At 43.0% G+C, this 24,913-nt stretch overlaps 1 pseudogene; it reads left to right on the forward strand.

Moving 5' to 3' along the window:
- Positions 1-7,680: 7,680 nt before the first annotated feature.
- Positions 7,681-8,261, forward strand: LOC101126022 (large ribosomal subunit protein uL11-like; annotated as a pseudogene).
- The last annotated feature ends 16,652 nt before the right edge of the window (positions 8,262-24,913 follow it).

Below are 24,913 nucleotides of genomic sequence, written 5' to 3' on the forward strand. Positions count from 1 at the left end.
TTCTCCTGCCTCACCCTCCTGAGTAGCTGGGACCAGAGGCATGCGCAACGACACCCAGCTAATTTTTTGTATTTTTAGTAGAGACGGGGTTTCGCCATGTTGACCAGGCTGGTCTCAAATTCCTGACCTCAAGTGATCCACCTGCCTCAGCCTCCCAAAGTGCTGGATTACAGGCATAAGCCACTGCACCTGGTCTCAACTTATTTGTAAAATTCTTTTCCCCATTACCCTAAATGGGATTTATCTTGTCCTGCATGATCTGACACCGTTCTGTAGGCCTCATCTATCACCTTGCACCATATCACCTATGTATTGGTTCCTGAACACTGGACTCTATTGTTTCTGGATATTGAGAGTTTTGTAAGACTCTATGCCCTCTCACTTGCTGTGCTTTCTGCCTGAAATGTCTTTCTACCTCCACTTCACCAGGAGGAAGCAAATAACCTAAAAACCTGTTAAAAATACCCAGAAGAGAGTTTCTGTTTGAGATGATGAACAGTCCTGGAAATGGATAGTGATGACAGTTGCACAACAATGTATACTTAATGCCAATGAATTGTATACTTTAAGATGATTAAATCACACCTGTAATCCTAGCACTTTGGGAGGCTGAGGCAAGCAAATCACTTGAGCCCAGGAGTTTGAGATCAGCCTGGGCAATATGGCGAAACCCTGTCTCTGCAAAAAATTAGCCCGGTGTGGCACACACCTGTGGTCCCAGCTACTCAGGAGGCAGAGGTGAGAGAATTGCTTGAGCGTGGGAGGTTGAGGCTGCAGCGAGCCATGACAGTGCCACTGTACCCCAGCCTGGGCAACACAGCAAGACCCTATCTCAAAAAAATATATTTTAAAAAAAGATAATTAAAGTGGTAAATGTATTGATTTATTTATGAGACAGGGTCTCTGTTGCCCAGGCTGGAGTGCAGTGGCTCAATTAGAGCTCACTACAGCCTCAAAACTCCTGAGCTCAATCTTCCTGCCTCAGTCTCCCCAGTAAATAGGACTAAAGTGCATGCCACCACGCCCAGCTAATTTTAAGATTTTTTGTAGAGATGAGGTCTTGCTATGTTGCCCAGGCTGGTCTTGAACTGCTGCCTTCAAGCTGTCCTCCCACCTCAGTCTTCCAAAGTGCTGGAAGTGTAGGCATGTGTCACCATGCCCAGCCTGAATTAAAGTTTTTTTTTTTTTTTTTTTTTTTGAGACGAAGTCTCATTCTTGTCCCCCAGGCTGGAGTGCAATGGCGTGATCTCGGCTCACTGCAACCTCCGCCTCCCGGGTTCAAGCAGTTCTCCTGCCTCAGCCTCCCGAGTAGCTGGAATTACAGGCACCCGCCACCATGCCCGGCTAATTTTTGTATTTTTAGTACAGACAGGGTTTCACCATGTTGGCAAGGCTGGTCTCGAGCTCCTGACCTCAGGTGATCTGCCTGCCTCGGCCCCACAAAGTGCTGGGATTACAGGCATGAGCCACCACGCCCAGCCTAAATTTTGTAAATACCTAGAAATGCTAAGTAAAATACTACAAGCATCTTATCTGATGAAATTCATAGCTAAGTACACTTGAGAGACTAAAACTATTCTGGTAGTCACATGAGCTGAAGCCGATGCTCTCCTGGTTGTGGAGTGGCAGGTGCCAGCCCATAAAGGAGAGTTAGATAGTCTCAACACTCCAGGGACTTAGGTTTTAAAACCTATGTGGAGACAGGAGATAGGCCCTTGGGCTCACTCAAATCAGGATTGAACTGAAAACCCATATAAAGCTGTAACCCACGTAGGAGTATACCTTTATTGAAAATGTGGGCTGGAAAAAAATCTGCCAATATGTAATCCAAACACCTAGGAGAAAAATCTGCTTTAAAAGTGGTCCTGGCTACTCTGGGCTCACTGCAAAAAAAAAAAAAAAAAAAAAAAAAAAAAACGTGGTCCCAGGTCAGGGTGTGGTGGCTCACTCCTGTAATCCCATCACTAGAAGGCCAAGGCAGGCAGATCACCTGAAGTCAGGAGTTGGAGACCAGCCTGGCCAACATGGTGAAACCCCATCTCTAATAAAAATACAAAATTAGCCGGGTGTGGTGGCACATGCCTGTGTAATCCCAGCTACTTGAACCCAGGAGGCAGAGGTTGCAGTGAGCTGAGATCGCACCACGGCACTCCAGCCTGGGTGACAGAGCAAGACTCCATCTCAAAAAAAAAAAAATAAGTGGTCTTTAGACAGACTTCCATTTCTGGTAAGACGAAGCAGGCATCTTCTCTCCTATTCCTCCCACTCAGTATAGCTAAAAACCCTGGACGTTCTATATAAAACAAAAATAAGACTGAAAGGTGACAATAAGTCAGACTGACTAAAGGACCTTGGGACCAGAGGAAAGACAGTGGTAAGTTCCCTAGGTTTTCTTTTTGACTTATATATCAGACTTGATGCTAAAGAAGCGGCAACTTGAAAATGCCAAGTGGCACAGACGAAGTGTAAAGCCACAACAAAAGCCTCTCTAGCCAAAGAACTAGGACAGGGGCAGCCTAATAAGACAGAAAATCTAGACAATAACCACTATCCCAGCCAAACACCACAAAAAACAAACCAAACAACCAACCCTGGCCCTACCCATATCCACACCAACAAAGAACAAGCAGGGAGTCTACACTTCCATCCCCAGAAGGATAAAATGAGGCGGTACAGTGCACCCACCGGAGTGGTGTCAGAGAAGTAAGGAACAAGAAAGGCAAAGTAAGGAACCTGGCCTTTCATCCCTGCTGGCAGAAATGAGATACCCCCAATCCCTCCCAGTGTCAGTACAGACCGTCTGGGGGGCTGATTCACACAACTGCCCACCAATAGCAAGGAGCACCCCCTTTCTGGTGTCAAAGAGGCTGGCAGGAGAACTTGGACTTCTACTTGTATCTGGCAGTTACAAGGAAGCAACCCAGCTTTCTTTGCCAGAATGGTGTCACAGAAAGCCAGCTAAAACTAGGTTTAAATAAGGTATTAAGTCTCATCATGGGCTGGGCATGGTGGCTCATGACTGGAATCCCAGCACTTCGGGAGGCCAAAGCCGGCCAAACCCAGGAGTTCGACACCAGCTTGGGCAATATGGCAAAACCTGTCTCTACAAAAAATACAAAAATTAGCTGGGCATGCTGGCACATGCCTGTGGTCCCAGCTACTCGGGAGGCTGAGGTGGGAGAATCGCTTGAGTGTAGGAGGTGGGGGTTGCAGTGAGCCGAGAGCAAGCCACTGCACTCCAGCCTGGGTGACAGATTGAGACCCGGACATTTTTGTATTGTTATGAGACTTTATTTTTATTTTTTTGCAACAAAAAATAAAAGGCTCATAACAATACGAAAATGTCTGCATTTCAATAAAAAATCATTCATACGAAGAACCAAGAAGATTGAAACTGAATGAAAAAAAAGATGTCAACACCAAAATGACATGTTAGAACAATTGACAAAGATTTTAAAGCAGCCATGATGAAAATGCTTCAATGAGCAATTATGAACATCCCTGAAACAAATAAAGTAGCTTCAGTGTACTAGTTTCCTATTGCTGCCATAACAAATCACCACAAATTCACCAGCTTAATGCAGATTCGTTAGCTGTAGGTTAGAAGTCTGACATGGGTCTTAACTGGGCTAAATCAATTTGTCCACAAGGCTGTTACTTTGTAGAGACCCTAAGGGAGAATCTATTTTCTCGCTCCTTCCAGCTTCTACCCATATTCCTTGGCATGTGGCCCTCTTCCTCCATCTTCAAAGCCAGCAACATGACATCTCTGTGCCTTTCTGTCACATCTTCCTCTAACCACAAGCAGGAAAGTTTCTCTGATTTTAAGGACCCATGTAATTAGATTGCACCCACCAGACAATCCAAGCTAATCTCCCTGTTCAAATCCTCAAGCACATTTTTAAAGTTTATTTTGCCATGTAGAGTAACATATTCACAGTTCCAGGGATTATGACATGGACATCTTTGGAGGACCATTCTGCCTACTGCACTCAGCAAAGAAACACAAAGTCTCAGAATACAGAAGTTATGAAGAAGAACCAAATGGAAAATTTAGGGCACAGTAACCAAAAGAAAAATCTCAGTGGATGGACCCAACAGGACAATGGAGGAGAGAGAGGAAAGAATCAGTAAACTAGAATACATACTACCCAATCTGAGCAACAGAGAAAAAACAGATTGAACAAAATTGAACACGACCTTAGGGAACTATAATAAAAAAAACCTAACATTCATGTCATCAGAGTTGCCGAAGCAGAGGAGAAAAAAGGTGGGACTAACAAAGCCCTCAAAGAAATGACTCAAAATTCCCCAAGAGACAACCCACAGATTCAAGAAGGTGAGCAAACTCTGAAAAGGATAAACCCAAAGAAATCCATGCCAAGACATCATAATTAATTTTCTGAAAACTAAAGACAAAAAAATCTTGAAAATAGCCAGCAGAAAATGAGTGACATTTTACCTATAAAGGGAAATCAATTAGAACACACTAGAAAATGGTGGGAGAAAGAAGTGGCGCAATATTTTTCAGGAACAAACTGTTCAAGTTTTGTTCAAAAACAAAACTGTCGGCTGGGTACAGTGGCTCATGCCTGTAATCCCAGCACTTTGGGAGGCCAGGGCGGGTAGATCACTTGAGGTCAGGAGTTCGAGACCAGCCTGGCCAACATGGTGAAACCCCATCTCTACTAAAAATACAAAAATTAGCCAGGCATGGTGGCATGCACCTGTAATCCCAGCTACTCAGGAGGCTGAGACAGGAGAATCACTTGAACCCAGAGGTAGAGGTTACAGTGAGCCAAGATTACACTACTGCACTCCAGCCTGGGCAACAAGAGTGAGATTCTTTCTCAAAAAAAAAAAAAGGCCAGGCATGGTGGCTCCCGCCTGTAATCTCAGCACTTTGGGAGGCTGAGGTGGGCAGATCATGAGGTCAGGAGATCAAGACCATCCTGGCTAACACGGTGAAACCCCATCTCTACTAAAAATACAAAAAATTAGCCAGGAGTGGCGGCAGGCACCTGTAGTTCCAGCTACTTGGGAGGCTGAGGCAGGAGAATGGCCTCAACCCGGGAGGCGGAGGTTGCAGTGAGCCGAGATCATGCCACTGCACTCCAGCCTGGGCGACAGAGCGAGACTCCATCTAAAAATAAAAATTAAAAAAAAGAAGTTATTTAGGCTGGGTGGAGTAGCTCACACCTCTAATCTCAGCACTTTGGGAAGCTGAGTTAGGATGATCATTTGAGCTCAGGAGTTCGAGATCAGCCTGGGCAATATGATGAAACACTGTCTCTACAAAAAATACAAAAATTAGCCAGGAGTGGTGGCTCATGCCTGTGGCCCCAGGTACTTGGGAGGCTGAGACAGAAGTATCACTTGAACCCAGGAAGTAGTGGTTGCAATAAGCTGAGATCCAGTCATTGCACTCCAACCTGGACACTAGACAGAGACACTGTCTCAAAAAAAAAAAAAAAAGAGAGAGAGAGAGATTGGCCAAGAACTATGAGTTGTGGGTAGGGAGGGCTGAATAAATAAGAGTGCAGGGGATTTTTTTTTTTTAAATACAGGGTCTCACTCTGTCACCAGGCTGGAATGCAGTGGCACAATCTCGGCTCGCTGCAGCCTCAAACTCCCCAGATTCAGGTGACCCTCCCACCTCAGTCTCCTGAGTAGCTAGGACCACAGGCAAACGCCACCATGCCCGGCTAATTTTTGTATTTTTGGTAGAGATGGGGTTTCGCCATGTTACCCAGGCTGGTTTCGAAATCCTCAGCTCAAGCGACCCACCTGCCTTGGCCTCCCAAAGTGCTGCAATGATGGCACCCAGCCAAGAATGTTAACCTGAAGTGTGCATGCGTTTAGGGCCACAAAATATATGAAGCAAAAGCTGATAGAACTGAAAGGAGAAATAGACAAACCTACAATTACAGACGGAGACTTCGACACTTCCCTCTTAACAATTACTAGAACAACTAGGCAGAAAATCAGCAATGATATAAAAGAACTAAACAATAACATCAACCAGTAACATACAGGTTTAGAAAAACTCCACCCAACAACAGAACACAATTTATTTTCAAGTACCCACAGAACATACACCAAGACAGATCATATCCTGGGCCATAAAACAAACCTTAAATTTAAAAGAACTGAAATTATGTAAAATGTAATCTGTGGCCACAATGAAATCAAACTAGAAATCAATAATGGAAACATAACAGGAAAATCTCCAAACTAAACAAAATACTTTTAGATAATCCATGGGTCAAAGAGGAGGTAAAAAAAATTGAGAAAAAAAAAAGAGAATACAATAAACAGAATGAAAAAATAGATATATTTTCCCCCAAGCTATATGCTTCTACCTTAATACTCTTCCTCTATTTCATTTCAGGTTTTTTCACTCTAAAGTCTAAACTAACTAGGTCAGAGTCTTCAAAGTATTGCATTTGTTTAACTTACTGACTGGCATAATAATGCTATCTCAGCATAAACTATGGTAAAGATTCCACCAGTCCAGGCTATTTTTGACAACTTCTTGGAAGGAAATGGGCAAACCACAAATCAAAAGAACACCCGCATCTGAAAATCCATCCTGTATAATAATAGAAGGCAAGAGATCTGTAACTAAAGCTAGTTATAAGTTGATGGACTCACTATGAACAATTTGGCTACATCTGGTAGAATTACAGAAAGCATGTAGAGTTCACATGTGTTAGAAATCCTAGCAGATCAAAGACTCTTAGCTTGAACTCTTTCTTAGTAGAGCTAAAAATGTATGTCACTCGGCCAGGCACGGTGGCTCACGCCTATAACCCCAGCACTTTGGGAGGCCGAGGCAGGAGGATCACAACGTCAGGAGTTCAAGACCAGCCTGGCCAACATGGTGAAACCCCGTCTCTACTAAAAACACAAAAATTAGCTGGGCGTGGTGGCATACACCTAAAATCCCAGCTACTCGGGAGGCTGAGGCAGGAGAATTGCTTGAACCCGGGAGGCAGAGGTTGCAGTGAGCCAAGATCACGCCACTGCACTCCAGCCTGGGTGACAGAACAAGACCCTGTCTTGGGAAAAAAAAAAAAAAAAGTGAAGACCATGGGAAAGGCGCAGTATCTGACCTGGAGTGCAGTGTTCCTCACGGCACAGTCCCTTAGTGGGACTCCCTTGGCTAGGGGAGGGAGTTCGCCAACCCCTTGTGCTTCCCGGGTGAGGCAACACCCCACCCTGCTTCAGCTTGCTGTCTGTCGGCTGCACCCACTGTCCAACCAGTCCCAATGAGATAAATCAGGTACCTCAGGTGGAAATGCAGAAATCACCCACCTTCCACATCAATCTCGCTGGGAGCTGCAGACCAGAGCTGTTCCTATTTGGCCATCTTGCCAACAATCCCCTTAAGAAACTCACTCAAAACCACACAACTACATGGAAACTGAACAACCTGCTCCTGAATGAGTACTGGGTAAATAATGAAATTAAGGCAGAAATAAATAAGTTCTTTGAAACCAATGAGAACAAAGACACAATGCACCAGAATCTCTGGGACACAGCTAAAGCAGTGTTTAGAGGGAAATTTATAGCATTAAATGCCCACAAGAGAAAGCAGGAAAGATCTGAAATCGACACCCTAACATCACAATTAAAAGAACTAGAGAGCTCTCGGCTTTCAGCTCGGAGGAGGCCAAGGTGCAACTTTCTTTGGTCATTCCGCACCAGCCGCCTCCACCATGCTGCCGAAGTTCGACCCCAACGAGATCAAAGTCGTATACCTGAGGTGCACCGGAGGTGAAGTCGGTGCCACTTCTGCCCTGGCCCCCAAGATCGGCCCCCTGGGTCTGTCTCCAAAGAAGGTTGGTGATGACATTGCCAAGGCAACGGGTGACTGGAAGGGCCTCAGGATTACAGTGAAACTGACCATTCAGAACAGACAGGCCCAGATTGAAGTGGTGCCTTCTGCCTCTGCCCTAATCATCAAAGCTCTTAAGGAACCACCAAGACACAGAAAGAAATAGAAAAACATTAAACACAGTGGGAATATCACTTTTGATGAGATCATCAACATTGCTTGACAGATGCGGCACTGATCCTTAGCCAGAGAACTCTCTGGAACCATTAAAGAGATCCTGGGGACTGCCCAGTCTGTGGGCTGTAACGCTGATGACCGCCACCCTCATGACATCATAGATGACATCAACAGTGGTGCTGTGGAATGCCCAGCCAGTCAAGCACAAAGGAAAATATTTCAATAAAGGATCATTTGACAACTGGTGAAAAAAAAAAAAAGAACTAGAGAAGAGAAGCAAGAGCAAACAAATTCAAAAGCTAACAGAAGACAAGAAATAACTAAGATAAGAGCAGAACTGAAAGAGATAGAGACATGAAAAACCCTTCAAAAAATCAATGAACCCAGGAGCTGGTTTTTTGAAAAGATCAACAACATAGATAGACTGCTAGCCAGACTAATAAAGAAGAAAAGAGAGAAGAATCAAATAGATGCAATAAAAAATGATAAAGGGGATATCACCACTGATCCCACAGAAATACAAACTACCATCAGAGAATACTATACACACCTCTACACAAATAAACTAGAAAATCTAGAAGAAATGGATAAATTCCTGGACACATACACCCTCCCAAGTCAAACCAAGAAGAAGTTGAATCCCTGAATAGACCAATAACAAGTTCTGAAACTGAGGCAGTAACAGCCTACCAACCAAAAAAAGCCCAGGACCAGATGGATTCACAACCAAATTCTACCAGAGGTACAAAGAGGAGCAGATACCATTCCTTCTGAAACTATTCCAAACAATAGAAAAAGAGAGAATCCTCCCTAACTCATTTTATGAGGCCAGCATCATCCTGATACCAAAGCCTGGCAGAGACACAACAAAGAAAGGGAATTTTAGACCAATATCCCTGATGAACGTCGATGCAAAAATCCTCAATAAAATACTGGCAAACCGAATCCAGCAGCACATCAAAAAGCTTATCCACCATGATCAAGTGGGCTTCATCCCTGGGATGCAAGGCTGGTTCAACATATGCACATCAATAAACATAATCCATCACATAAACAGAACCAACGACAAAAACCACATGATTATCTCAATAGATGCAGAAAAGGCCTTTGACAAAATTCAACACCCCTTCATGCTAACAACTCTCAATAAACTAGGTACTGATGGAACGTATCTCAAAATAGTAAGAGCTATTTATGACAAACCCACAGCCAATATCATACTGAATGGCCAAAAACTGGAAGCATTCCCTTTGAAAACCGGCACAAGACAGGGATGCCCTCTCTCACCACTCCTATTCAACATAGTATTGGAAGTTCTGGCCAGGGCAATCAGGCAAGAGAAAGTAATAAAGGGTATTCAAACAGGAAGAGAGGAAGTCAAATTGTCTCTGTTTGCAGATGACATGATTGTATATTTAGAAAACCCCATTGTCTCAGCCTGAAATCTCCTTAAGCTGATAAGCAACTTCAGCAAAGTCTCAGGATATAAAATCAATGTGCAAAAATCACAAGCATTCCTATACACCAATAATAAACAGAGAGCCAAATCATGAGTGAACTCCCATTCACAACTGCTACAAAGAGAATAAAATACCTAGGAATACAACTTACAAGGGGGAGAACTACAAACCACTACTCAAGGAAATAAGAGAGGACACAAACAAATGGAAAAACATTCCATGCTCATGGATAGGAAGAATTGATGTTGTGAAACTGGCCATACTGCCAAAAGTAATTTATAGATTCAATGCTATCCCCATCAAGCTACCACTGACTTTCTTCACAGAATTAGAAAAAACTACTTTAAATTTCATATTGAACCAAAAAAAAAAAGAGACCGTATAGCCAAGACAATCCTAAGCAAAAAAACAAAGCTGGAGGCATCACACTACCTGACTTCAAGTTATATTACAAGACTACAGTAACCAAAACAGCATGGTACTGGTACCAAAACAGATATATAGATCAATGGCACAGAACAGAGCCCTCAGAAATAACACCACACATCTACAACCATCTGATCTTTGACAAACCTGACAAAAACAAGCACTGGGGAAAGGATTCCTTATTTAATAAATCGTGCTGGGAAAACTGGCTAGCCATACACAAAGAACTGAAACTGGACCCCTTCCTTAAACCTTAAACAAAAATTAACTCAAGATGGATTAAAGTCTTAAACGTAAGACCTAAAACCTGCTGCATGCAGTGGCTCATGCCTGTAATCCCAGCACTTTGGGAGGCCAAGGTGGGAGGATCACAAGGTCAGGAGTTCGAGACCAGTCTGGCCAACACAGTGAAACCCTGTCTCTACTAAAAATACACAAAAAATTAGCCAGGTATGGTGGTGTGCGCCTATAATCCCAGCTACTCAGGAGGCTGAGGCAGGAGAATCGCGTGAACCCGGGAGGCAGAGGTTGCAGTGAGCCAAGATTGTGCCACTGCACTCCAGCCTGGGCAACAGAATGAGACTCCGTCTCAAAAAAAAAAAAGAAAACCTAAAACCATAAAAACCCTAGAAAAAAAACCTAGGCAATACCATTCAGGACATAGGCATGGGCAAAGACTTCATGACTAAAACACCAAAAGCAATGGCAACAAAAGCCAAAATTGACAAATGGGATCTAATTAAACTAAAGAGCTTCTGCAAAGCAAAAGAAACTGTCATCAGAGTGAACAGGTAACTTACAGAATGGGAGAAAATTTTTGCAATCTATCCATCTGACAAAGTGTTACTATCCAGAATCTACAAAGAACTTAAACAAATTTACAAGAAAAAATCAAACAACCCCATCAAAAAGTGGGCAAAGGATATGAACAGACACTTCTCAAAAGAAGACATTTATGCAGTCAAGAAACATATGAATAAAAGCTCATCATCACTGGTCATTAGAGAAATGCAAATCGAAACCACAATGTGATACCATCTCACACCAGTTAGAATGGTGATCATTAAAAAGTCAGGAAACAGCAGATGCTGGAGAGGATGTGGAGAAATAGGAACGCTTTTACTCTGTTGGTGGGAGTGTAAATTAGTTCAACCATTGTGGAAGACAGTGTGGCAATTCCTCAAGGATCTAAACCAGAAATACCATTTGACCCAGCAATCCCATTATGGGGTATATACCGAAAGGATGATAAATCATTCTACTATAAAGTCTCATGCACACGTATGTTTATTGCGGCACTATTCACAATAGCAAAGATTGGAACCAACCCAAATGCCCATCAATTATAGACTGGATAAAGAAAGTGTGGCACATACACACCATGGAATACTATGCAACTATAAAATGGATGCATTCATGTCCTTTGCAGGGACATGGATGAAGCTGGAAACCAACATTCTCAGCAAACTAACACAAGGACGGAAAACCAAACACTGCATGTTCTCACTCAGAAGTGGGAATTGAACAATGAGAACACATGGACACAGGGAGGGGAACATCACACACTGGAGCCTGTCGGGGGGTGAGGGGCTAGGGGAGGAATAGCATTAGGAGAAATACCTAAAGTAGATGACGGGTTGATGGGTGCAGCAAACCACTATGGCACATGTATACCTACATAACAAACCTGCACGTTTTGCACATGTACCCCAGAACTTAAAGTATAATAAAAAAAAAAATGTATGTCACTCTACCTCCCAAATTCAGAAGAAGCTCTTAGTCTCTCTAAATGTGTATGTCACTTTAAAGGGAGAAATTCAAAAGCCATAATCTTTTTTCTTTTTTACAGTGGTTCTTTTTGATTTTCTTATTTTTTTAATTAATACAAATTATAGATATATTACATGATGTATTGAAATGTGTATACAGGGCTGGGCGCAGTGGCTCATGCCTGTAATCCCAGCACTTAGGGAGGCCAAGGTGGGCAGATCACTTGAGGTACGGAGTTCGAGACTAGCCTGGGCAACATGGTGAAACCCCATCTCTACAAAAAATACATAAAAGTTAGGCCAGGCTCGGTGGCTCACACCTGTAATCCTAGCACTTTGGGAGGTCGAGGCAGGTGGATTGCCTGAGCTCAGGAGTTCGTGACCAGCCTGGGCAACACAGTGAAACCCTGTCTCTACTAAAACACAAAAAATTAGCCCGGCGTGGTGGCATGCGCCTGTAATCTCAGTTACTCTGGAGGCTGAAACAGGAGAATCGCTTGAACCTGGGAGGCGGAGGTTGCAGTGAGCCCAGATAGCACCACTGCACTCCAGCCTGGGCGACAGAGTGAGACTCCATCTCAAAAAAAAAAAAAAAGCAAATGTTTGCTGCGTGTGGTGGTACACACCTGTAGTCCTAGCTACTCGGGAGGCTGAGGTAGAAGAATTGCTTGAACCTGGGAAGTGGAGGTTGCAGCGAGCCAAGATCGCGCCACTGCACTCCAGCCTGGGCAACAAGCAAAACTCCATCTCAAAAAAAAAAAAAAAAAAGTACATGTAGATGAAGATGACTCTTAAGGACTTAATATTGAATGGAAAAAGTGGGTTGCAGGTAATATATGTGTACGTAGAATTTTTAACTACACCAAACAACTCTACATATTTTCTTTGTTGGCGCTGGGGGGTAGAGGGCTGGTGAGGGGGATGGTGGTAGGGAAACGGTGTCTGGCTCTGTTGCCCAGGCTGGAGTGCAGTGGCGTGTGGCGGGATCTCAGTTCACTGTGGCTTGTACATCCTGGGCCCACGAGATCCTCCCACCTCAGCCCCCTGGGTAGCTGGGACTATAGGCACACACCACCATGTCAGGCTAATTTTTTGATTTTATGTAGGGACGAGGTCTCGCCATGTTGCCCAGGCTGGTCTCAAACTCCTGGGCTCAAGTGATCCTCCCACCTTGGCCTTCCAAAGTTCTGGGATTACAGGTGTGAGCCACTGTGAATGGCTAGTTTTACATACTGTTTAGGGGCAAAATGCATTTGTAATAACTGTTTAGGGACAAAATACATTTGTAGTAAAAGTGTAAAATCAAGGACAGGAAGATTATATATTTGCCTCTGTGATTAGAGGAGGTACAAAGTGGACTTCAACTGTACCTGTAGTTAAAAAGAAAGCTCATACAAATATGACAAAAAGGAAATATGGAAAGTGCAAATGTACCCCTCTCCACTTCCATGAAAACATGAAAACACAGGAGAACACTATGTGCTATCCTATTTCCCTGTATGTGCAGTATTTCATTAAAAATGTAAGTTGTATGCTGATTCAAGCAGCAGGAAAAAATATATAAAAATATACATGTGAGTACATTTATATATGTATATGTGTGTATATAAACATACATATATAAAATATATGCATAAATATATGTATACACATATAAATGTGTGTGCACGTGTGTATGTGTGCGTGTGTGTACACGTGTGCGTGTATGTGTGCGTGTCTGTGTGTGCGTGTATGTGCATGTGTGTGCGTCTGTGTGCGTGTCTGTGTATGTGTGTGTGTGTCTGTGTCTGTGTGTGCGTGTCTGTATGTGTGTCTGCGTGTGTGCATGTGTGTGCGTGTGTGTGTGTGTTGTATGTGTGCGCGCGTGTGTATGTGTGGGTATGTGTGGGTGTATGTGTGTACGTGTGTGTCTGTGTGCATGTGTGCGTGTGGGCGCACATGTGTCTGTGTGTATGTCTGTGTGTGTCTGCGTATCTGTGGATGTATGTGTATGTGTGTGTGTGTGTGCGTGTGTATGTGTGTGTCTCTATGTGTGTGTGTATGTGTGTGTGTGTGTGTGTCTGTGTGTGCGCGTGTCTGTGTGTGTGCGTGTCCGTGTGTGTGTGCGCACGCGCGTGTGTTGCCAACTGTGGGAAAGCGATCTGCCCAGAAATTAAAAATCAAAATCAGAGAAATTCAACAGACCAAACAGGGCTAAGGATTTGGAATAAGTAACGGCAGGTATGGTCTGGAGTTTTTATTAGCAGAAATTTCTAGCAAGCAAATTTGTAAAATGTAAGTAAGTCAGTTTAAAAACGAATTTCTTAATTAAAAATACTCATAGGAAGTATATACAGCTGGCCTTTGAACAACATGGGTTTGAACCGCGTGGATCTGTAAGACATGGATTTTCTTCTGCCTCTGCCACCCTGAGACAGACAGCAAGACCAATCCTCCTTTTTCTCTTCCCCAGCCCATTCAACATGAAGATAAGGAGGATAAAGAGCTTTATAATGACCCACTTCCACTTAATACATAGTAAATATATTTTTATCTTCCTTATGATTTTCTTAATAACATTTTTTTTCTTTTTGAGATGGAGTCTCCCTCTGTTGCCCAGGCTGCAGTGCAGTGGTGCGATCTTGGCTCACTGCAATCTCCCCCTTCTGGGTTCAAGCGATTCTCCTGCCTCAGTCTCCCGTGTAGCTGGGATTACAGGCATGCGCCACCACGCCCAGCTAATTTTTGTGTTTTTATTAGAGACAGAGTTTCGCCATATTGACCAGGCTGGTCTCGAACCCCTGACCTCAGGTGATCTGCCCGCCTCGGCCTCCCAAAGAGCTGGGATTATAGGCATAAGCCACTGTGCCCCAGATGATTTTCTTAATAACATTTTCTTTCCTCCAGCTTACTTTATTGTAAAAATACAGCATATAATACATATCACATATTAAAAAAAAGTGACAGCTTATGTTGCCGGTATGGCTTCTGGTCCACAGTAGGCTATTAGTAATTAAGCTTTTGAGGTCATAAGTTCTATGTGGATTTCTGAATGTGTGAAGGGTTGATGGTTGATGCCCCTAATCCCCATGTTGTTCAAGGGTCAACTGTACTTCAATTCCGAATCCAGTGCAGAAAAACTTTCAGGGCCAGGAAAATGCATTTTGATATAAAATTCAATGGATATTAAGCTCATGCCATAATTAACAACATAATTATTTTTGCAAGAGTTAATAATATTCACTCCACACTGAACTCTCTAACACACTCTCCCAGGTACTAAAGCCAACAAATAGTTTTCATTTCATAATCTTTTTTGCTGGAGAACTAAAGATCCTATTTATGAATTCACCGAAATCCAAGAAAATTTACAAATCTGGGGAAACAAAGAGCTGTGGATTCCTTTATTACTGTGGCTCAGCTTCTTGGAATGCAGTTTATCCTTACACTAGTAAGACCGGTTTATAACTGCAGATTCCAAAATGGAATCTGGTCAATGGGTAACTTTGAAGGGATGTCCTGTAACGAGGGAGGCTGCCAAAAATGAGTACCCAACGTGAGCCCTTTGGAAAAATAAGTACAATACACATAGGCAGCCAGTATCTCTGAATGAATGGTCTAATAGCCTATATTAAACTATATTCATGAGAAAAGAACACAGGAAACATAGCTCTTTTTTTTTTTTTTTTAATCTCATGACATCAGTAGAACCTGTTAAATTAAGTTTAGCCTAAAGCTGTCTCCTTCCATATCCTAAGTTTGGTCTAAAGGCTGCTCCATACAGAGTGAACTGTAACCTAACTAGATGTATAAACAGACCACAACCTACTCTTGTGCCAATCACCAAGTCTCAATCACAGGAGGCCAACTGTTCAAATTGTGTTCAAATAAGACAAACACCGAGCTACAACCGATCCTGCTGTTTCTGTACCTCATTTCCGTTTTCTGTATGTCACTTCCCTTTTCCTGTCCATCAATCTTCTTTGACCACCCATTAGCTCCAGAGTCTCTGAACCTATTCTGGTTCAGGAGGCTGCCCAATTCACAAACAGTTCTTTGTTCAATTAAACTATGTTAAATTTAATTTGTCTAAGGTTTTTTTTTTTTTAACAAGCCTCATTCACGCTTACACTCTGAAATTCTTAAAAGTTCCAAATGTAAATGCAAAATCTCTGTGTATCATTTAATACTATAAAAAAACAGCTTTTTTCTCCCAATTTGTATCATAAAAAGTTTAAAAACTTAAACAAAAACCCCATAGTTCCATCAGCCTAATAAATTGCTTCTAATCCTAGACATAAAGAAGATTCTATTAGTCAACAAAATATAAATTCTTCTCAATTATACATGAAACATTCTCCAGGATAGACCACAAGTTAGTCCACAAAACAAGTCTTAACAAATTTAAGAAGAGTGAATCGTATCAAGTGTCCCTTCTGAACACATGGTATGAAACTAGAAATCAATAATAGGAGGAAACATGGAAAATTCACATATATATGGAAATTAAACAACATGCTCCTGAACAACCAACGGGTCAGAGAAGAAATTAAAAAGAAAATTTAAAATGTCTTGAGACAGACAAAAATTGAAACACAACATATCAAAACTTAAGGGATGCAGCAAAAGCAGTCGTGAGAGGGAAGTCTATAGCAACAAATGCCCACGTTTAAAAAAAAAAAAAAAAAAGGCGGCCTGATGCGGTGGCTCCCATCTGTAATTCCAGCACTTTGGGAGGCTGATGCGGGCGGATCACTTGAGGCCAGGAGTTCAAGACCAGACTGGCCAACATGGTGAAACCTCGTCTCCACTAAATGTAGAAAAATTAGCTGGGGTGTAGTGGCGCATGCCCGTAATCCCAGCTACTTGGGAGGCGGAGGTGGAAGAATCGCTTGAACCCAGGAGGCAGAGGTTGCGATGAGCTGAGATCGTACCACTGCACTCCAGCCTGGGCGACAGAGCGAGACTCCATCTCAAAAAAAAAAAAAAGTATGATGTTATCTGTGGGCTTTTCATATATGGCTTTTATTGGGTTGAGGTACATTCCTTCTATGCCTAATTGTTGAGGGTTTTTAATCATAAGAGGATACTGAATTTTGTTAAATGCTTTTTCTGCAACTATTGAGATGATCATGTGGTTTTTGTCCTTCGTTTTGTTAATATGGTGTATCACATTTATTGATTTATGTATGTTGAACCATTCTTGTATCACAGGGATAAATCCTGCTTGAACATGGTGAATAAACTTTTTAATGTGCTGTTGAATTTGGTTTGCTAATGTTTTGTCGAGGATTTCTGCTTGTTTGTTTTGAGACGGAATCTCGCTCTGTCACCCAGGCTGGAGTGCAGTGGCACGATTGAGGCTCACTGCAACCTCCGCCTCCCAGGTTCAAGTGATTCTCCTGCCTCAGCCTCCCGAGTAGCTGGGACCACAGGCATGCACCACCACACCCGGCTAATTTTTGTAATTTTAGTAGAGATGGGGTTTCACCATGTTGGCCAGGCTGGTCTCGAACTCCTAACCTCAGGTGATCCACCCGCCTTGGCTTCTCAAAGTGCTAGGAGTACAGGCGTGAGCCACCACACCCAGCCTGGCTTATAGGTTTCTTATAGTGTCCTTGTCTGCCTTTGGCATAAGGGCAGTGCTGGCCTTCTAAAATGAGTTTGGAAGTATTCCCTCCTCTTCAGTTTTTAGGAAGAGTTTGAGAAGGGTTGATATTAGTTCTTCTTTAAATGTTTGGTATACGGCCGGGCATGGGAGGCCAAAGAGAGTACTTCGGGAGGCCGAGGCGGGCAGATCACTTGAGGTCAGGGGTTCGAGACCAGCCTAGCCAACATGGTGAAACCCCGTCTCTACTAAAAATACAAAAATTAGCCAGGTTTGGTGGTACACGCCTGTAGTCCCAGCTGCTTGGGAGGCTGAGGCAGGAGAATCACTTGAACCCAGAAGGCGGAGGTTGCAGTGAGCCACGATCATACCACTGCACTCCAGCCTGGGCAACAGAGTGAGACTCTGTCTCAAAAAAAAAAAAAAATTAACATACAAATATCAGTAGCATTTCTATACACTAAAAACTATCTGAAGGAGAAATTAATAGGAAAACAATCCCATTTACAATAGCACCAAAAAAAAAAAATTAGGAGTAAATTTAACCAAAGAGATGAAAGACCTGTATACTGAGGACAATAAAAGATTGATAAAGAAATTGAAGAAGATAAAAATAAATGGAATGATATCCTATGTTCATGGATTAGAAGAATATTGTTAAAATGTCTACACCACCCAAGAAATCTACAGATTCTGTGTAATCTCTATTAAAGTTCCAATGCCAGTTTTCACAGAAATAGAAGAAAAAATTCTAAAATTCAGGTGTAACCACAAAAGACCCCAAACAGCCAAAGCGATCTTGAGCGAAAAAAAAAAAAAAAAAAAAAAAGCTGGAGGCATTACATTCCCTGAGTTCAAAACATGTTATAAACCTGTTGTAACAGCATGGTACTGGCATAAAAACACTCACACTGGAACAGAAGCTCAGAAATAAACCCAACTCTTTACGGTTAATTGATATTTTATAAAGGTGCCAAGAACACACAATGGGGAAAGGACAGTTTCTTTATAAATTTTGGTAAAATTGGATATCCACATGCAGTAAACTGCAACTGGACCCTTATCTCACACCACATACAAAAATCAACTCAAAGCCAGGTGCAGTGGCTCACACCTGTAATCCTAGCACTTTAGGGGGCCAACGTGGGCAGATCTCTTGAGCCCAGGAATTTGAGACCAGCCTGGGCAATATGGCAAAACCGTCTCTACAAAAAATACAAAAATTAGCTGGGTGTGGTGGTGTGCACCTGTAATCACAGCTACTTGTGGGGATGAGGCAGGAGGATTGCTTGAACCCGGGAGGTTGAGGATGCAGTGGGCTGTGATCCTGCCACTATACTCCAGCCTGGACAACAGTGAAACCCTGTCTCAAAAAAAACAAAAAACAAACAAAAAAAAAACTCAAGATGGATTAAAGACTTATGGTCACAAGACCTGAAACTGTAAAACTACTAGAAAAAAACATAGAAGAAAAGCTCCAGCATATTGGTCTGGGCAATGATTTCTTGAATAGGCCTGCAAAAGCATAAGCAACAAAAGCAAAAATAGACAAAATGGCTTATCTCAAACTAAAAAGTTTCTGCACAGCAAAGGAAACTTTTAACAGAGTGCAGAAACAACCCAAGGATTGGGAAAAAGTATTTTCAAACCATACATTTATAAAGGGGCTAGGCCGGGCCCAGTGGCTCATGCCTGTAATCCCAGCACTTTGGGGGGCTGAGGCAGGCACATCACTTGAGGGCAGGAGTTCAAGACCAGCCTGGCCAACATGGTGAAACCCTGTCTCTGCTAAAAATACAAACATTAGCCAGGCATAGTGGTGCACATCTGTAATCCCAGCTACATGGGAGGCTGAGGCAGGAGAATCACTTGAACCCAGGAGGCGAAGGTTGCAGTGAGCCACTGCACTCGAACCTGGGTGACAGAGTGAGACTTCGTCTCAAAAAAGAAAAAAAAGAAAAGGGGCTAATATCCAAAATATATAAGGAACTCAATTCAATAACAAGATAACAAATAACCCAATTAATAAATGGGCAAAGGACCTGAAGAGACATATATCAAAAGAAGACATAAAAATGGCCAATAGATGTTTGAAAAAAATGCTCAACACCTCTAGGCATAGAGAAATGCAAATAAAATAATGAGCTATCACCTCACACCTGTTAGAAGGGCTATATCGAGGTTCCTCAAAAAAAAATAAAAATAGAATTACCTTATTATCCAGCAATCCCACTTCCGGGTATATATCCAATGGAATTGAAATCAGTATGTTGAAGACATATCTGCACTTCCATGTTCATTTCAGCATTATTCACAATAGCCAAGATACAGAAGCCAACCTAAGTGGCCATCAACAGATGAGTGGATAAATAAAATGTGGTGCATATATACACAAAAGAATAGTATTTAGCCTCAAAAGACAAGGAAATTCTGTCATTTGCAACAATATAGATGAACCTGGAGGACATTATGTTAAGTGAAATAAGCCAGACACAGAAAAACAAATATTGTATGATCTCATTTATATGTGGAATCTAAAAAAGTTGATCTCATAAAAACAGAGGAAAAAAATTATTACCAGAGGTAGGGTGGGTGGGTGAAGGGAATGGGGATAGAGGAGATGATGATCAAAGGGTACAAAGTTTCAGCTAGACTGGAAGAATACGGTTTAGTGATATGGATTATATTAATCTCATAAAAGTATTATAAGTTTACTTTCTAATTTTAAAAGATTCAAATGTTTAGTTAGAATTTTTTTTTTTTGAGATGGAATTTCAGTCTGTTGCCTAGGCTGGAGTGCAGTGGTATGATCTCAGCTCACTGCAACCACTACCTCCTGAGTTCAAGCTATTCTCCTGCCTCAGCCACCTGAGTAGCTGAGATTACAGGCATGTGCATGCCTGGCTAATTTTTGTATTTTCAGTAGAGACAGGGTTTTGCCATGTTGGCCAGGCTGGTCTTGAACTCCTGACTTCAAGTGATTCACCCACTTCGGCTTCCCAAAGTGCTGGGATTACAGGCATGAGCCACTGTGCCTCGCCAGAAATGTTTAAATGATACAAACTGCCGCAGACTAGAAGATAATAGACTGTTCTTCGTTAAAACAACAACAGTAATAATATTGAAGCTGAGCACAGTGATGCCTGGCTCTAGTCTCAGCTACTTGAGAAGCTGAGGCAAAAGGATCACTTGAGCCCAGGAGTTTGAGTCTAGCCTGGGCAAAATAGCAAGACCCTGTTTTATACTGAATATTTATACTACAATCAGTAAACCTGGATGTAACATAAAGACCTCAGAAATTCAACAGTGGCCTGTATGTCTCAGGTTAAAACTATCTCTAGGACTGAAATTATTCTTTCAGAGATAAAAATGCATTATGGGAAAAGATACTTGCTTTCTGAGGGAATATAATACAATGTCAAGTGCTCCATGATTCAGAGCAAATGTCTGTTTTTCGTAGTAAACATTGGACCAACACTTGATTGCTACCACGGTTTGGATGTGTCCCCCACCCAAATCTCATCTTGAATTGTAATAATGCCCACGTGTCAAGGGCAGGGACAAGTGGAGATAACTGAATCATGGGGGGGTGGTTCCCCCATACCGTTCTCGTGGTAGTGAACACGTTTCACCAAATCTGATGGTTTTATAAATGGGAGTTCCCCCGCACAAACTCTTGCCTGCCGCCACGTAAGACATCACCTGCCTCCTCATTCGCCTTCGGCCATGATTGTGAGGTCTCCCCAGTCATGTGGAACTGTGAGTCAATTAAACCTCTTTACTTTATAAATTACCCAGTCTCAGCTATGTCTTTATTAGCAGCGTGAGAACAGACAAATTGCCATTTTGGCATGTTTTAGGTGAGGGAATAGATTTCTCCTTTTGTCTCACACACAAATGTTCTTAAAATGTCATTCCTATAGAGGCTTCATCATCAGCACTCCTATTGAAAGATCTTACCCATGACACATTCTAAATTTGGGTGGACTATGATAAAACAGAACTGATTTCACTCAGTACCACATAAAATATGCTCTTTCCTGTCTTTGATCCCCTCCAGCCTCAGGACGTTATCACTTCCCATTCCCTGGTGGGCCTGTCAGGAGGAGATTTGGGGAGTGTACCAATCGACCAACTGAGGGAATTAACACCTTATTCTCATGAATAATCTCTGTAGCCCTCCACAGAGGGGTCGAAATTAATGACAAAATCTTTCAATATATTTTTATAAACACACGACTAAACATTTAAAAGTTTATAAGTTTTAGGCCGGGCGCAGTGGCTCACACCTGTAATCCCAGCACTTTGGGAGGCCGAGACGGGCGGCTCACGAGGTTGGGAGATCGAGACCATCCTGGCTAACATGGTGAAACCCCATCTCTACTAAAAATACAAAAAATTAGCCGGGTGTGGTGGCGGGCGCCTGTAGTCCCAGGTACTCAGGAGGCTGAGGCAGGAGAATGGTGTGAACCTGGGAGGCGGAGCTTGCAGTGAGCCGAGATCGTGCCCCGCTCCACTCCAGCCTGAGCGACAGAGTGAGACTCTGCCTCAAAAAACAACAACAAAAAAAAAGTTCATAGGTTTTAGAACCAACAAGTCTTGAGTTTAAGATTTTTATGGACATTTATCTTATGGACAAGTTACTTAACTGCCTGAGCCTGTTTCTTCATCTGTAAAAATGGAAATAACAATATTTACCTTGTTAGGATTGAATGTGCTCACTTTGAGATTACCTTAGCTGTTCTTTACTTATTTTTCCTTTTTTACTTTCCACATGATACTAATAAATATTTACATCTCTCTCTATCCACCTTTCCTATCCATGACAATTTATAATTCCATTTCTGGTTCAAGAGTGCTACAGAATTATTGTTATTGAATATGGATTATAAAATCTATAAATTGAGAAATTATTTCTATAGTCAGGATATATATAAATGGGGGTGGGGAAGAGAGAGGAAAAAAATTTACTCTGCTAAACTGCCTAAGTAATGCCAAAGAAGGGCCCTGGCTAAAAATGTTGAGAATAAATCTGGGGCTGAAATAGTGCCCAAAGAAAAAATTATCCTTTAATACAAAATAAATCATCTGTTCAGGTGTCAGTCCCCACTCTGGACAGAGGGCTCAATGGCTAGAACCTTATTTCAGGTAATCATATATCACAACGATTAAGACAGAGCTGCTTACATAAAACGAAGAGTAGTTCAAGCCAAGTAACAGTGTCTTGAATGAGACAGAAATTTATCTTTCATAGACTGGAAGTTCTGCAAGGAGTGAAAAAAATAAAAATAAAGAAATTTCCTGGCTGGGCGCAGAGGCTCATGCCTGTAATCCCAGCGCTTTGGGAGGCCGAGGCAGGTAGATCACCTGAGCTTGGGAGTTCAAGACCAGCCTGGCCAACATGGTGAAATCCCATCTCCACTAAATACAAAAAATTAGCCAGGTGTGGTGGCACATGCCTGTAATCCCAGCTACTTAGGAGACTGAGACAGGAGAATCGCTTGAACCCAGGAGGTGAAGGTTGCAGTGAGCTGAGATTGTGCCATTGCACTCCAGCCTGGGCAATAAGAGTGAAACTTTGTCCTCCCCGCCCTCCACCCTTCCCCCCCCCCCAAAAAAGAAATTTCCCTATCATATTAAAGTCCACAGGAAGGCTGTCCAGGACTCGCATGGTGGCTCCATAATCATCTGAGATCCAGGGTCCCCTCTCTCTTTCTGCTCCATCATCCTAACAACTGGCATTGATTCTCAAGATCACCTCATGGTCCAAGAGGGCTGGTGGCCCTCTAACCATCAAGTCTGTGACACAAGCCAAAATAAGGAAGGACGGAAAGGCAAGAGAGAACACACCTGCATCTCGCTCTGTCGCTCAGGCTGGAGTGCAGTGGCGCGATCTCGGCTCACTGCAAGCTCCGCCTCCAGGGTTCACGCCATTCTCCTGCCTCAGCCTCCTGAGTAGCTGGGACTACAGGCGCCCGCCACCACGCCCAGCTGATTTTTTTTGTATTTTTAGTAGAGACGGGGTTTCACCGTGTTAGCCAGGATGGTCTCGATCTCCTGACCTTGTGATCCGCCCGCCTCGGCCTCCCAAAGTGCTGGGATTACAGGTGTGAGCCACTGCGCCCGGCCTGAGTCAGCTCCTTTTAAGCAGCCTCCTGGGAAGTCAACTCGATATTGGTAGAATTAGTCACATAGCCATATCTCTTATCAGAGAGGATGAAAAATTCAGTCTTTTAGCTGGGGACATAAGCTCCAAATAAAGTGGGGACTGACATTCTTTTACTAAAGTGCAAGGGAAGAATGGACATTGGCGGCCCCGGCAATCTCTGCTATAATGTTTCAAACCCATGAGAGAAAGGCTGGGCAAAGTGGCTCATGCCTGCAATCTCAGCACCTTGGGAGCCCAGATGGGAAGACTGCTTGAGACTAGGAATTTTGAGACCAGCTAGGGCAACACAGTAAGACCTGACCCTGTCTCTACGAAAAATTAAAAATTAGCCAGGCGTGGTGGCATGTACCTGTAGTCCCAACTACTGGGGAGGCTGATGTGGGAGGATTACTTGAGCCCAGGAGAGCCAGGCTGCAGGGAGGTATAATCACAACACTGCATTCCAGCCTGGGCAACATAGGAAGACCCTGCCTTTAAAAAAAAAAAAAAAAAACAGTGGCCGGGCGTGGTGGCTCACGCCTGTAATCCCAGCACTTTGGGAGGCCGAGGCGGGCAGATCACAAGGTCAGGAGATCGAGACCACGGTGAAACCGTGTCTCTACTAAGAGTACAAAAAAATTAGCCAGGCGTGGTGGCGGGCTCCTGTAGTCCCGGCTACTCGGGAGGCTAAGGCAGGGGAATGGCGTGAACCCGGGAGGCGGAGCTTGCAGTGAGCTGAGATCGCGACACTACACTCCAGCCAGGGCGACAGAGCAAGACTCTGTCTCAAAACAAACAAACAAACAAAAACCCATTTGAGAGGATAAAAATTTCAAGCACCTTGGAAAGGAGACAGCTTTGTAGGCCTCATCTACCTAGGAAATCTGTTCCATCCTTTCCAACTTAAAGTGATCCCAGGGACATCAGAAAAGTAGTGCGTCCTTCCCGCACCCCCCTCACCCTTTTGTAGGCAGTTTGTGGAAGGAGAAACAATTTAAAAACCACTTAAGTCGACTCTGCTTCCATTCTTGATTGGTCTCTAACTAGCCGTGGGGCAAAATGATCTGTTAGGGAGGAAAACATTACAGCCTTTAATTAGAGTTTTGAAATTCAAGCCTAAGTAAGACATTGTGATAATTGAACAAGTAAGTGAAAGAAAAAATCGCTTTATGTAAAATGTCTAGATTTTTAAAATATTGTTTTACTAGAAAATATTAAAGCCTCCACAGCACTCTCCTCTTTTAAAAACCTTTCCAGGCCAGGCATGGCATGGTGGCTTACGCCTGTAATCCCAGTACTCTGGGAGGCGAGGCAGGCAGATCACTGAGTCCAGGAGTTGGAGACCAGCCTGGGCAACATAGCGAAACCCTGTTTCTACTAAAAATACAAAAATTAGCTGGGCATGGTGGCGCTCGCCTGTAATTCCAGCTACACAGGAGACTGAGGTGGGAGGATGGTGTGAACCCAGGAGGAAGAGGTTGCATGCAGTGAGCCAAGATCACACGA

Source organism: Gorilla gorilla, chromosome 15 (assembly GCF_029281585.2).
Source record: "Gorilla gorilla gorilla isolate KB3781 chromosome 15, NHGRI_mGorGor1-v2.1_pri, whole genome shotgun sequence".
Lineage (NCBI taxonomy): Eukaryota > Metazoa > Chordata > Mammalia > Primates > Hominidae > Gorilla > Gorilla gorilla.